The 16,069-nt window shown below is 37.7% G+C and overlaps 1 protein-coding gene across 1 annotated transcript in view; it reads left to right on the forward strand.

The window, feature by feature from the left end:
• Positions 1–16,069, forward strand: part of VPS13B (vacuolar protein sorting 13 homolog B) — a 429,974-nt gene that overhangs the window by 120,291 nt on the left and 293,614 nt on the right. The window lies entirely within an intron of this gene.

The raw sequence follows: 16,069 nt of genomic DNA on the forward strand, positions 1-16,069 counted from the left end.
CCCTTTGGTATAGTGGGGCAGGAAGTGGCCCCTCCTGCTGTCAGCTGAGCTGAGCCTAACAGAGCCTGTGTCCCCATGTGTGTCTGTGTACTGGGCTGAGCTGAGCCTAACAGAGCCTGTGTCCCCATGTGTGTCTGTGCACTGGGCTGAGCTGAGCCTAACAGAGCCTGTGTCCCCATGTGTGTCTGTGCACTGGGCTGAGCTGAGCCTAACAGAGTCTGTGTCCCCATGTGTGTCTGTGCACTGGGCTGAGCTGAGCCTAACAGAGCCCACATCCCCATGTGTGTCTGTGTACTGGGCTGAGCTGAGCCTAACAGAGCCTGTGTCCCCATGTGTGTCTGTGTACTGGGCTGAGCTGAGCCTAACAGAGCCCACATCCCCATGTGTGTCTGTGTACTGGGCTGAGCTGAGCCTAACAGAGCCTGTGTCCCCATGTGTGTCTGTGTACTGGGCTGAGCTGAGCCTAACAGAGCCCACATCCCCATGTGTGTCTGTGTACTGGGCTGAGCTGAGCCTAACAGAGCCTGTGTCCCCATGTGTGTCTGTGTACTGGGCTGAGCTGAGCCTAACAGAGCCCACATCCCCATGTGTGTCTGTGCACTGGGCTGAGCTGAGCCTAACAGAGCCTGTGTCCCCATGTGTGTCTGTGCACTGGGCTGAGCTGAGCCTAACAGAGCCTGTGTCCCCATGTGTGTCTGTGCACTGGGCTGAGCTGAGCCTAACAGAGCCTGTGTCCCCATGTGTGTCTGTGTACTGGGCTGAGCTGAGCCTAACAGAGCCCACATCCCCATGTGTGTCTGTGTACTGGGCTGAGCTGAGCCTAACAGAGCCCACATCCCCATGTGTGTCTGTGTACTGGGCTGAGCTGAGCCTAACAGAGCCTGTGTCCCCATGTGTGTCTGTGCACTGGGCTGAGCTGAGCCTAACAGAGCCTGTGTCCCCATGTGTGTCTGTGCACTGGGCTGAGCTGAGCCTAACAGAGCCTGTGTCCCCATGTGTGTCTGTGTACTGGGCTGAGCTGAGCCTAACAGAGCCCACATCCCCATGTGTGTCTGTGTACTGGGCTGAGCTGAGCCTAACAGAGCCTGTGTCCCCATGTGTGTCTGTGTACTGGGCTGAGCTGAGCCTAACAGAGCCCACATCCCCATGTGTGTCTGTGCACTGGGCTGAGCTGAGCCTAACAGAGCCTGTGTCCCCATGTGTGTCTGTGCACTGGGCTGAGCTGAGCCTAACAGAGCCTGTGTCCCCATGTGTGTCTGTGCACTGGGCTGAGCTGAGCCTAACAGAGCCTGTGTCCCCATGTGTGTCTGTGTACTGGGCTGAGCTGAGCCTAACAGAGCCCACATCCCCATGTGTGTCTGTGTACTGGGCTGAGCTGAGCCTAACAGAGCCCACATCCCCATGTGTGTCTGTGTACTGGGCTGAGCTGAGCCTAACAGAGCCCGTGTCCAGGTGTGTCTCTGCCACCCAGCATTGTTGGTAACATAATGAAATAAATCTCTTTGCATTTCAGTTGTAATTTGGTGGTTGCCTTCATTTCTTGTGTGTATTGATTCATACCCCCTGTATTATAAATAACCATTTTTTTTTGTTTTGAAGTGTTTCTTTTTGATTTTGTTATGACATATTTTAGTGGCTTTTTATACTGAATATGGCTAAGTACTCTTCATCTAAGTCTGGTGTCTTTTTAGCATTTACTACAAATTCTTTAGCTTAAAAAACCAGCTACCTTTGCACACATGAGGAAATGACTATGTTGTTATTAGTTAGTTATCAGTAATTATAATGATTAGATCTTATGTTACCATAATATTAACATAACCTTCATGTACATTTCTGAGCCCCCAGTAGTGATATTCCTGGTGGATGACACATACATGGTCTTGAAATGTCATTAGGTCATGTTTAGGAAAGTGACCTTTAGGAAGCCCCTTCTCTTCTTTCTTGAAATGCAATTATCTTAATGAAGCAGGGGCAGTTGGGAATGGATTCCTGCTCATAGTGCTCCCAGGTGCTGCCCAAGTCCTGGTCTATGCAAGGGAAAATGTGGTTATGTTCTCAGTACTGTCAGTGTCCACTGTACCAAGGTGTTGAATTGACATCTTCCCCTCAGCACATGAAATTTGAAAGAGCTTTATGAGTGTGTAAACATGTCATCATCAGAAAAGAGAGCAGTATGCAAGATTTGGTAAGTTTTTGTTTCCAAGCAAACGCTAAAGAGAAGCACAGGTGCCTGTATATATTTGAATTCACAGTTTAATGGATGAAATTAATCTAGGATTAGTCCTGATAGCGTTCATAGTTGCTCATCTTTTCTGAGGCAATTTTTAAATGCTGAAATACATACCATACAGTGCCCATTCTGAATAAATAGGTGGAAAATGTTTTTTAAAAAATAGTTAGTTTTCCTTACTGATGCTTTTTAGTCTTGCTTTTGACATATGAAGTTTCTTAAAGGAAACTTGCATAAAATTAAGTTTACTGCTTTTTCTGGTTGATTAAAATATTTTTAACATCTGTATGACCACCATGAAATTCTCTGGATGCTGATGTCTTCTAAACACTAGAGTACTGAGAGAAAGTGATTTTAGTTGAGTTTTAAAATTTGTTAAAATCAGTTTAAATAAGCAAGTTAATCACAGCAGTGTTCGTTTTGCACTTATCTTTATCAAGTGTTTTTAGGAATTCACCTGTGATCTAAGAAGTAGTTACAGCAAAAAAAGAAATAGAAAAGTCCTATGTGGCTATAGCAAATGTGGCAAAGCAAAATATATAACTAGTAAGAAACTTTGATATACTAACTATAATTGATTCCAGCGATTTGTCTGTTAAAGCCAATGCAAATAATTGTAACATCTGTCAAAAACCAGCCACTAGCATGAAAACCTTTTAACATTTTGCACTTAATAAACTATTTTATACATAAACTACCTTATTGTTTATATTAAAAACTAAAAAATATTCGGTCTGTTCCAGCCATTCTAACAAAAACTTTAATAAGTAGACATTGCATAAAAATGACACAATCCAGCAGTTATTTGGTAAGGCCAGCATAATCATAAATTTACCATCCATGCTTTTCCAAAAATACTAACCCATATTGTTCTCTCTGGACCTGTTGCAGGGATGACTAATCCAGCTGCTGAGGTCTCTCTTTATGTGTTTGATGGAACACTTGGCTTGCTACACTACAGCTGTGTGTTTATGTGCAGTGCACACCTGCAGGGGCCTGACAAATAGCTGTAGTATGCAGAGTATACAAAATTACCCTGGCACTGCTGCAAATAAGGAAGTTTCTGTTTTGAAGTCCATATGTGTGTGAGCTTGAGATGCCAGCTGGGGTATTTATGTTGCATTGCACAGATGTAAAACTGCCAACTGATTTTATACCAAATAAAGGCTAATCTTTTTATACATACTTGGTGTCAGAGTTATGAAGTGGTACATAAGAATGTTCTCACGACTTAACTCTTTTAAAATAAAAGCTGACATTAAAAATGCTCGAACGCACAATATGCATAGATGCTAAAGATAAAAATGTGCTGTATTTACTTAGATATCTGCTGTAGCATGGTATTTTAAAGGTTTTATTGTTGCTGATGTATAGATTTTAGCTGCACATAATCAGGACTTGATTTATTGTGTACATATACACTGTGCTATATATTCTTTTTTCCAGGAAGTCACTTCAACTCTGTGGTGAATCCAGTTTATGGGTTCTGAAATGTAAAAGCCCAATCTATATAGCTACTTAACTTAAAAGCTTTGCTTTCCTTTTTCAAATGTTCTTGAGCACAGTGATAATTTTTCATCAGATGTAATATGTATTCTGAAAAATGTTATCATTGTTAGTAAACCTTGTTTGTGACGTTACTTTTAAAGGCAATACTTTCCAAATACTAAAGAAATTAAATTTCATTTGCTAAAGCTAGCAAATAGCACAGATATGAGTTCTGATAGTTTGATGATTTTAGTCAGTAGCTTGGCTTTTGGTATGAAGTGGTTGTAAAGACAACAAGGTGAAATTAATAGTTTGTTTTGGGTACTTAAATACTGCATGCTTAATCCTTTTTAAATGCCTAAAATGAAGTCTTAGTGGGGGAGAGAGGGTTAATGTGCAGATGTGAAAGTGGACAACTTTTGTGCTTTTGACTACTCACTGGAAGTTCTCTAAGCACTTAGCTACTTTTTTAGGCTTAACACACTTTTCCTTCAATTAATTTTTTTCACGTTACTGTGTGAAGCAATTTTAGTAATGTTTTTAATTTGTTGTTTATTCTGGGCAACTAAAACATTTGAAGATGTGCAGAATTCTGCTTTGGCTTACTCTGTCACAATGTATATTTGAAATGCATTTATGCTATGTGTGTAAGAACAAAGGAAATGGGAGCAATGTTGAATTGTATCACTATAGAATGTGTCCCAAAGGACTTAAGAATTTATTTTGCTAAATGTAGTGCACAGCTCAGAACTGGCCAGCCATCACACACTGCTCACCAGGCTGGTGGAGTTTTTTCAAAGCAAAAGAATTTCATACATATGCACATGTGCATGCACATGCTCACCCTGAGAGCACAGTCTAGGGCTTCTTGTGCTCAAAATGAACATCTGCAAGTATCCCCCAGAAGCTCAAACATTATCCAGGTTCACGTGGTTTAGAAATAGAGTTTTTTGGTGACTGAATTTTAGAGCAGAAACCTCAGGCATTATTATTAGTTAGGTGAAGAGTTGAGTTGTACCCCCATAATACTGCCAAGGCATGTCCTCCTGGCTAACATAATAAGGGTGCCTGTGAGATGCCCAAACTAGCATTAACTGCTGAGAACTAGTCTGTGAGCAGAGAGGGCTGGGAAACAACACACAGTGCCAGATCTCCCTGGTAAATGGAAACGCTTCAAAAGAAGTTACTTCTGCTAGATGAGTATAGGAAGTCTTGATTGTTGTTATATCCTCTATTTAGGAGTTATGTTCAAGACCCAAAGAGCAGAATTCTGTTGGTGGGGGAAGAAATACTTTGGAAAGATGGTTTGGTTATTTTGTGGCAGGACCAGCTCTGTTACAGAAGGATCACTTCAAACAGATTGCCGCCACTGCAGGTTGCAAACACACAGCTGAAGGCTTCTAGTTCTCAGCTCGTGCACAGATGTCTTTCAATAAGTTTAGCCAGTAATTTCTTCAAATTGCTCAGTTTATCAGCAGCACATGTCATCAATCCTGGAGTGGTTGCTCAAGTCAAACTACAGAATCCTTAGCTTACAGACACAGCTGCAAACAGGTGAACAGGCAGAAAGTAATTTGTGCAGCTTGGTGGCTGTCAGACAAAAGACAGACAATCTGTGTTTAAAACAGATTGCAGGCCTTGCATGAGCCAGACAAAAGGGATTTCTACAACTGCAAATAATTCCAAGGTTAACATATTTTCCTTTCTGCCATTAGGTGATTTGTTAAAATTGGAAACAATGAGCATTATAAATCTACACAGAAACTAGAGATAAGATGAAAGAGAAAAACAGATCACTAAATAAGTTTACATCTTTCTGTTGAAAAGCATACAACTGGTATTCATATAGCACTCCTTTTTATAAACTAAGCTGAGTTATAATACCTATAAGGACATTTAATATGGATTTTTAGTTACGCTAAGGAAGTCTAATTGGGAAAAGAAACAGCATTGTAAAAATGGTAAGTTCATAGCATTGTTTCTCTGACTTAAAAATTTGACTATTTTTTCTTTTCAAAATCTCCTTTGGTTATCATTCAAAGATAACGTGAAGATTTGGCAGGATGTAATTTTAACTTTGAAGTCCTCTCTTTCAGATATTTTCATATTGGGTAGATTTATCAATATTTACTGTACTAAGTGTATCAGAGTGAGAAATTTGTAGCAATCAAGCATACTGTAGTGCTAACCTAATTACAGTAAAGTAGAAAATATGCTATTGCCCAATCACAGATATTATCTCAGATGTGTGACTATAGAATATCTATTCCTTACACTTTTCATGGGCTCAGTAAACTTGCCTTGACCTCAAAACTTCTGCAGCCTTCCATGAGGTACTAATCAAGCTAATGTAATATAGCCCTTCTTCCTGTTTAGTTCAGTGAGTAAGTACTTACGTGCAATAATACTGATGGGTAATTCTATGCCTAGTTTAAGTTCTGGGAAATTTATTTTCCATGTTACTTAAAACTTAGCAGCAGAGAGAGATTGTGGGTAGAAGAAGATGCAGAAAGTTACTGTCTACTCTAAAGTAACATCTGCTTTTGTGATGATATGATTCTGTGCATAGGGAATAAATAATTTTGCTTTGAAATACATGGATACTAATGTACTTTTTGTGTAATATAATGATATGTATTATAATGAATTCACGAATACAATTGATAATCATGCAAAAGGGCTTACAAGACTTATTTTTACCCCATTAAAAGCCACTGTTGTTTTCTTAATGAAAAAATTAAAATGCTCTTTTTGTTACTATCATTCCTAGATTACTTATTTGATTCCAGCATAAGTATTGTCATAAATGAAGACTACTGTTGTACAGCTATTTCAAGTTCATAGTATTATTGAAATTGAGCACTCAGTTCTGAAGGGAAACTTGATGCTGAGGCTGAATTGAAAAATTCTTTAAATTTCTCAACTATGAAGACATCCCAAGCATGTGCTTTAATAAGCTATAGCATGGAAGTACCGTTTCTCATGTTTGCTGATAAAATGCAAATTCCAAGATAAAATGTGTCTTTAATATATGCTGTGTTACACGACTCCTTGCATTTGTATTTTCCTCTATTGTTTGTGTCTTAATAGACAGCAAGGTTTTTAACCTTTCAAAAATTAATCATGCTAAATGGAGCTTTTCTATTCTTTGGCCAGGAAAGATTATATACTAGGTACTCTCTTTGTAATGATGATAGCATGTGTATTGCTTTTTGATTGTGCAGGGTGTATGCTGCAGATTGCAGCCTGACATTGCTATGGTGTTCCGTGCATGGGCTTCATGTATTCCCTGTAAATGTGAGATCATCATCTTTAAAGGATGGTTTTAATTTGTGTTGGTGAATCGAGTGGATACTGTATTTAAGGAAGGGGGGAAAGAAGTGTATTTATGCAGGTTGCTGTCTGCAGTCCAAATTGCTGATCAGAGGGTCTTTATACACATCGGTAATGTGCTGTGCAATATAAGCTGAAATATATTCCACAAGGGAGGAAAACGGAATAGGTTACATACGCTGTTCCTAAGTGCAATGAATATAAAACTCCATTACTCACTTTAAGCAGGTGCTTTTTATATGAGGCTTTAAAGAAATATAAAACTGCTGGTGAAATGATTGGTTTGTACAGACACGACTTAACTTCCAGTACTTTGACCAGATAAAGAGGCTAAAAATATTTCTACAAACATTTCTTTAATGATTTCAAGGATTAAAGGTTAATATCCTCCTAGTGTAAGAAACTGCCATTCCAGACACTAAATGTATTGTTTTCTTTAAGTCCTCCAGAGTTGCATAGACCATTTAAAGAAAATAAAAATTAGTTTGTTCAAATTAGAGCACTATGTTTTGAAGTTGATATCTCTAAGTTGTCTTTAAGTTGACAGTCTATATTAAGTTGTTGGAAGGAGTACAGTGATATAGAGAAATGCAGTGTGATATAGAAAATTGTGAATAAGAATCATAATCCAGTTAGGAAAACCCCTCATCTTTAATGAAAGTTAAATTTTGTCATCTATATGCATGGAAAACCACATGTAAAGGGGTAAACTCAGACTTTTTATTTAAAGCAGCATATATGCTCTGAGAAGGAGAATCATGGGAAGATTGTTCATGATAATACTGATATACTGTATTTTAATATTTCATTTTAATTTCTATCATATTTAACTTACCCACCCTGTCTGAATTACTGTTTTCCTGCCATTTCCTATTTCTTTACAGTCAGTGATTGTAGCAGTAATCTCTGTAGTCCATCTTTTAATCATGTGACTCCTGGCTTTCTTCACTTCCCAACTGAGTGATGTTAACATTCTCTCTTGCTTCTCCCCCATGCCTAGCAACTCAGGAAAATAGCTGTTAATGATTACACTTTAGATGTTCTTTATTTTTGATAATACCATTACTGAACACATCTGACCTTCTTTTGAATTTTTATGAACCTTTGCAGTTTCTTGACTGCTTAAAGGATTACTACGTCCATCATCTAGAATCCTCATCTTGTTTACCTTTTTACTGGTCCATAACTGTGCTGCCCAATATTCAATAAGCTCCAACTGAGCCTGTGAGACGTTTCAGCCATTGGATATTGTGTTTGACAGCAAGCAGGTGACGAGGTGTCATATGTGCTGCAGGGAAGCTCAGTCATGTGTAGGTCCAGGTTGATACCTGGCACTTCTTGTCTTCAGCACAGTAGGCATGTTACATAGCACTCTAAGGTTTGAATCTGTTCTGATGAAGGAGGCTTTTTAAAGGCAACAAAAACTCATAGGAAATGTTTATTAGTTTTATAGTTGCCAGGTAACTTACTTGAGTAGATGTGCCTTAGAGAAAGGGGCTGCACAGGTGCAACAGAATTTGATAAGGTTTAAGATGAGCTCTGATTTGTCTGAGAATTTGTTCTTTCATCCTATAATTTGCCGTCCTAGAAAGTTTTTCTTTAGTTGCTACCCAGCTTTTTACTAAAAGAAGAGTTGTAAAATGCAGACTTAAATTCTGAGTGTAAAATAAATTGCACCTTTTGCTTAATGTGTTTGCAGATAAGCCCTTTGAGTTTATTGGATTGAACTTGAACTAGACTAGATAGAAAATGCATTTCACATTTTTGAGATCCTATTAGCACTTATTAACAGAAGTGTTTTCATATATTTTACATGTTGACATTTGGCATGAGCTGTTATTATCGTCAGATACAGCAAAACTACTGTATTTGAGATTAATAGAAGGCTTGTATGACCGAGATGTAAGCAACCAATTGCAAGTGCATGGCTTCCAACCAAAGGGTGTCTTACTGAGGATGGGAACTGTGAGCTCTTTCCTCCATTTATCTGTCTGCCTTCATATTTTTCAGGATCTTGCCTCAAATACTTACTGTTCAGGTTTCTCAAATTCTTATTTATCTGTATCCTGGAAGTATTTGTATCCATGTCACTTTTAGCATTTGTCTACTGACAGCACATAGGTATGAGGATTGATAGGACATGCTTTTCAAGAGTTACAATCCAGATTTTGACAGGTTTTTGTGCATTTTTTTTGAAGAAAAAAGTTACTTGCTTCTATCACTTATCTCAAATGATAAGAATATCTGAAGTGCAGCTGTTGAATTGGTCAGGAAGAGAAATCTGTCCCTTTCTTTTTGAACCTATGTTTTCAACAGCAGGAAGAGTAGCACTAAAACTACTTTAATCCTGTGTCCTGACCAAAATTGCCAAATCCAAAATTATGGCTTCAATAAGGTATGCTTATAATTGGTGATGCCTAAATAGCCAGAATGTTAGCAATAATGTGCTTCATAATAATAAATTGCCCAAAACTACACTTTTCACTGCAAAGTTCTAGAGCTATTTACAATACTATCTACGTTTAAAGATGGAAAATGGTATTTCTTTTTTAAGTGTTGTTGGCTGTTTAGATCAAAAAGATCCACAGTCCAGCAGGGCCAGGAGAAGTCTGGTGGTGTGGGATGAGGTCAGGGTTGCGCCTGGCAGAGAGGTTTGTGATTGTCCACATTGCCCAGGACTGGCCTCCTCTGACATGTGGCACACCAGGGGACAGCTGCTTGCCACTCCATAGCCCTACTTTGGCTTGCAGGTTTACAACCCATTGTCTGAGCTGCCCTGGGTTTTCCCTACAGCTGCTGAGGTAGAGCTGTTCCCATCTTGTTCCCCTGTTCTCACAGCACTCAGGCACAGCTTTGTGCCTCTGCTATCTTCAGTGCAGTTTTTGTGGTGGATTTCTCTCACAGAGTGATTGCTACTCGTGAGATTCACAACTTCCCCCCCATGTTTTCTATCCTCAAATACTACACAGCAGTAGTTTAAATAAATAATGCTAATCACATGAGAAGCTTAGCAGTCAGTGTGCACTTGCAAATTGTTGTCCAGCTGTGCTCCAGTGTTAGGTACCATCACAAGTGGAAATAGGACACTTGGAGTTATGGTAGGTCCATAAGGAAATGTTTCTATTACTAGAAGGGAGGCATAGTTAAAAATTTTCACCCTTATCTTCACTAACATCACCTCTAGCTGCACTGTAAAAAGCACTTCTTTTGGTGAACATGGCAATGTTAAGTTTGCAGTTGGACTTGATGATGTTAAAGGTCTTTTCCAGTGTAAATGATTCAGAGATTCTGTGCATTTCAGTGGTAGCTGTTTAGTTCTTGTATGAGTGTTCCAAATTAAAACCACATTTTACTTTACAGGATAATCACTTAAAACAGATCATCAATAAGGAATATTTAAAGTTTTTTCTTACCTAGAATGCCTTAAGCATATTATTCCAAATATTCTATGTTTTCTTCTTTCTTGAACCACAGGTTTCTTATTTACTTCTCCATTTGAAGCAGGATGTTAGAAAAAACGAGTTAGGACAAATAGGGACCTGTATGAAGGCCACGGGGGGGGAGGGGGGGGGGAATCTTGAAACAGGAATGTAGCAACAGGATTTTGTCTTTTTTAAGTGATTCTCCCTGTAGGTGAAATGCTGCTATTCTTTAGCAAGCTGGAAAATATTTTGCAATATATAAATATCTGTTTATAATTATGATCTTGCATCTTGTTTAGTATTTAGGCAGTGGAGAAACCTTAGTTAGTTTACAGGCAGTTTAAGGATTTAAGTGATTAGGTAGAGAGATTTTAATATTTGCTTTTAGCAGCTTATATTCTGATTAAGAGAATACTTATATTGATAAATATTTTATCATTGTTGCCGAAGAACAAAGCAGCTTGACCTTCTTTAGGGAGTATTTCAGTCTGTTACTAAATTTCACCCTTTCTTTCATGCATTTACTTTTTCTTTTAGTACCGTGGTTGAAGAGAAAATAAAATGAGAACTATTTTTTTGGGACAGAGTTCTTTTATATATGGAGCTCTGGCACAGGAGCTCAAGTCAGTAGAAAATCTGTCCATTTCACAATATGTTAAAAGCAAGACAAGTCTACCATAATCCTCTTGTTAGTGCCCTGTTAAGTCTTGGGAGCAGGTGGGGATGAAACAAAAATTTCTTAGAATAATGATATGTAGACTAAAAACTGGTTGACACAGTTACATGAAAATAAAAAACTATGATATTCAGAATAGAAACTGTAAAGTTAAATAATGTTGAGTTAGAAAAAACACCCAAACAATTTTACCTTGACAGTTCCTTAAAATAAGATGCCCTAATTACTGTTTTGAAGAAGAAAGAAAATAGTAGCCTGAGAGTATGTACGTTAGGGTTGCAAAATGTGGTCTGTAGGCTGTGCTGATAGATTGAAAACATGCAATTGTGAGCACAGTGAAGATGCTTGAGGTACTTCATTGCAAAGATTCAATTTTGCTATGGAAAAATCGCAGAAAATACTTCTACTCCAGCTTTTACATTTTAGGAAAACCTCTCTTTTTCTCTCTTTTTCTCTGTTTTTTCCAGTTAAAAAAAGGAAGGGGGGGGGGGAGGGTGAGGGATGGAGGAAGGAACCTTAGACACAACATCCCTGTGTTTTCAGGTGGTTTGTGTGAGAAATCAAAATGATTGGAAGAGATATTGAAGTTCCTATGTTGCTGCTGTTTTATTGCAAGTAAGAATGTGAAAGCTTTATGCTCTCCCAGTGCTTTGAACGTGAGAAGTAGGACTGGTGCCAGTTAGAGCTGGTCTCTGTGGCTTCTATTATGTTCTTTCTGAAAGGAGGAAGGAATTAAGTTAGGTTTGGTTTTAGCTTGGAGTTCCTCAGAAGCGCCATCTCTCTAACCAAGTCCAGTACAGACTTCCAGAAGTTCTCACTGAGCACTGTCTAAGCAGAGACTGAACACAGATGAGTATCTCTCAGGAAAGAAATGAGGTTTCTCTTATGCTTCAATTTGTTTACTAGATTTTCTGTGTTAGTCATGTAAAGCCTAAATATATGTTTCTGTAAAAATAATTTGACATTTTTTGTCATGATTCCAGTAAGACTTATGCTGCAATGGTATTTAATTTAGTTAATAGCTCCTTACTTTTATTAATGGATTGATCTTTTTACTGTTTGAAATAATTTTGACAAGTATGTGACAGTCTTTTACTATATCATGTTGCCAAACCATAGTTTATTGGTACTTAATGCTTTAAATATTGAATTTTTTTTCCTTCTGAAGCCACAGGGTAAATGTGGGGACAATTCATGTGGAGTTGCTTCTAGAAGTTTGTCATGCCTTACTCGTTTCCTATTTCATATTTTGTAGTTTTTTTATGGTCTTTCTAAAGAATTACTGTATTTCAGGGATTTGGTGGCACACAGTCCTGACTGTTATCCTCAGAATCAGTAACATATCTCTTTTCTGGTTTTCTGTGCTTGTTATTGATCAGTTTAGATTTTGTTTCTTGGTTTGCTAGTCATCATTGCAAATTTACCTTATCACATATGGATTGGTAAAAGATGTTTGTTGGTAAAATCAATAATTAGGTAATGTTTTTAAACAGGCCTTAAATTAAGTGAGTGCTTAGATTTCTAGGCTTGATAGAAGAAATCCTGAACTGATCTATTAAGACATACTTGTGACCTGCCTTTAGCTATTTGTTTCCCCTCAGCTTGCACATGGAATGATACTGAATGAGGGAACTTGGGGCAAACTGTGTGGTTGGATTATGTACATGGAGCAGACCAAAGCTGCATCTGTAAAGTTGGAGGGAGGATATGAATATCTTTCTTGACAGCACAGTATTTCTGTACGTGTACCTGGAACACAATGGCTCTTCAGGCTTGGAGTTACAATTAAAGTCAAGTGTGTGCGAGGTGTAAATTGTCAGGGTCTAGTAGATTTTAAATTAGAAAACCTTTCTGCCTAATTTTGGGTTCTACCGTGTTGAGAGAACAGATTTGAAGTCTTTGGTGATGTGATGTACTCTGTGTGTCTGAATCAAGTGAAACTTGAGGCTGTGCTTGATCACCAAGTGTACACATGACTGTGTATTGGGAAGGAAACACTGGATTTTTACTGCAAATCATTCCACAATGGGCTAGATGTTTCCAGGAAAAAACCCCAGACATCTAGAAAATGTATCTGGAAGGAGCTATAAGTTACATTTGATGATGACTGGCATATGTATCTCTTTCTCCACAAAATCTTTGATTCCCCTGTTCCTGGTGAAAATAATAAAATAACTGAAGAAAAAATTATTTGTACTAAAAAAAGCGTTGTCCTAATTTGACTCCACTGAGCAACAAAGTCAAGTAAATCCGAATTGTGCTTTTGCAAGTGAGATTCCAGAAGAATTAATACAGCACAAGTTCTATTCTCTTGTCTAGCACCTTGGAAATAAGCCTTTCTCATACTTAATTAGCAGGACATTGAATTTGTATAATGTTTGCTGTTGGCAGCGGTAGATTTGGTTTTCCTAGTGTCTGTTCAAATTCATGCTCAATGTCTTAATTAAAATGTTGTGGTCTGTTTGTCTCCATACAAAATTTCAGTTAGTATGTGGAGGCATAGAGCATTTCTTATCTAGGAGTTTGAACATCTTCATGCTCAGTCAATCGCTTAAAACACTACTTAAAAAATGTTCATAAACATTAAGGGAAGGTAGCTCTAGTTTTTGCTTACTTAAACATTTGTTTGCTGAAGTAGGTATTTAAGGGAGTATTTTATTTATGTTAACAACTGTTGAGGCTTTGATTTTGTAATAATATCACAATGAAAGAAATAAGGGAGACTATTTGGGAGTTACAGGGTTGGAAACTACAGATAGTGGCATATGAAGGAAACAAGGCTTCTTTCTTCTCTGTAGAGCAGCTTGCCAATTTGGCAAGTTTATGAGAGATGGTTCATAATTTCCAAAAATTTTCAGAGGCTGAAGAAAATGGCCTCCTATTTTAAACCAATTCGTTAGAAATGGTTCACTAAAAGTCTCTGAACTTTCTATGCCTTGAAAAAGATTGGTAACTTGTCAAGGACAATCACCTTAAGTTTAGGTGATTTTTGTCTTTGTGGTGAAAGTCTAGTTAGACATTCTGAGCTTCTTACTGAGTTCTCTGTATAGGATTTCAGTAATTAATAAATAGGTTTTTTTTAATATCAATCAGTCCAGAGCTGTGAAACCTGAGCAGAATGTTTTTCTGGCAACTTCTCCTTGGTTACTGTGGTGTGCTGTAGTTATCAGCTGTTGAAGCTGAAAGATTGCTGTTTGACATCAAAGCAACATAGAAAAGGAAGGGCATGAGTACACTATGCTTTCCCAGTACTTTTCTATTTTCTGTTCAAATAGTTGAAAACAATGGACAAAGTGTTTACCCTAACTCTGTAACAGAAAAAGCCCCTGCGTTTTACTGCTACTAGTTACTTCTTCATATGCATTAAAATATGATTGTTAATTATCTATGATGGGTTTCTTTGAGACCAAGCCATTAAGCTTGCCTGGCTTCCAATCGTGGTCCTTAACTGCTGGCTGGGTGAAAAGCAGATCATTGGCTTGTTTGAGCAATACTTTGTCATGACTATGATGACTGGTGAGTTGAGGAGGGCAGATACACTCATGTTTTCATGAAGGTTGTAGAAAATAAATGTCTTGGGTAGTGCTGTCATATCTTGCTGACATTCAATAAGTCCAGAAGTTACTTGGTGAGGGACTTGGATACTAAACTAAAATGTAAGTTATGCATGTAAGGAACATAGACAGTTTTAGTTTCAATGCAAAGAAGTTGTCCAGGATAATGCATCTAAAAGTGAACTCCATTATGGAAGTTAAGTAGTTTTAAAACTACTTAGTCTTCCGTAGTGAAGTGAAAGAAATGTATTGGACATCACACCTTTTATTTTGATTCTTAAAAGAATTGTTGAAAAATGAAAACAGCAAGAAACTACTGGTTTTAAGAGGGCTTAAAAGATGGGGGTCTAATTGTGACCTCAGTTTGATTTGCTTTAATTGTAATATTGGGTTCTACTAACAGTTTAATAATCTTTGTTTTGGAATTGGCAGAAGATGGAGAAAACTATTTTTTCTTTTTTCTTTTTCTTTTTATTTTATTTGAATGCAATGGCCTCTAGTTTGCACATATTTATAGGAACTGTGAGGAGGCAGAAATGCCTACAGATATCCCAGTTTCTTTTGACAAACTCATGCATTGTGTCAGATACCATGCCTTAGATCAAAGGGGATTTTCAGCTTTAAAAGAGGCGTACCCTGGTGAAAAATGGGAATGAGGGTCTGTTCACAAGACAAACTGGTAGTTGGTCTTTCAGACTGACAACTGATGGGGTGTTGTAATGGGTAGCACACATTCATTTCAGTGAGTATTCTTTGAGTCACAAATTAGGAAAAGTCAGGATGTACCTCAAAGACAGAAGAGAGGTTAAATTTTGATAAGGAGGTACACCTAGAGAGTTTAACCTACTTTCAGATGGCAGTCTGCCTTACCATTTGCTGTGTTGCTTCTTTCTTTCTGTCTCGGAAAGTACTTTTTATTCAAAAATTATTGTAGTTTCTTATCAGAAAAAACCTGAATATGTGTCAAGAAGACTGCTCACTAAATGATTTTATATGCACTATAAAATACTCTTGAATCTTTAGGAGCTGGAATAGGTACAGTGAACTAAGCATAATTACCAAGTTTAATCTGAAATCTTCTGTTCCCTATAATTTTTTTAGGATGTTTTTTCCTTACTAGTTAGTATATATTAAAGGTTGTTCTTTGGGTTGAGTCTTTGAGAGATATTGCAAAACATGTAATTATCTACAGAATTAATTAATTAGATTTCTTTAATGTGTTTAACAATCTTGAAATATGTATAAAAATGCTTTGCCTGATATTCCATGATAATTTCCTAGCATAATTATGGATTTTGGAACAAATTCTATGTTACATACATGAGGAAATGGTTGCATAATTATACTAATGTTTGCATAATTA

This window comes from Cinclus cinclus, chromosome 1, assembly GCF_963662255.1.
Source record: "Cinclus cinclus chromosome 1, bCinCin1.1, whole genome shotgun sequence".
NCBI lineage: Eukaryota > Metazoa > Chordata > Aves > Passeriformes > Cinclidae > Cinclus > Cinclus cinclus.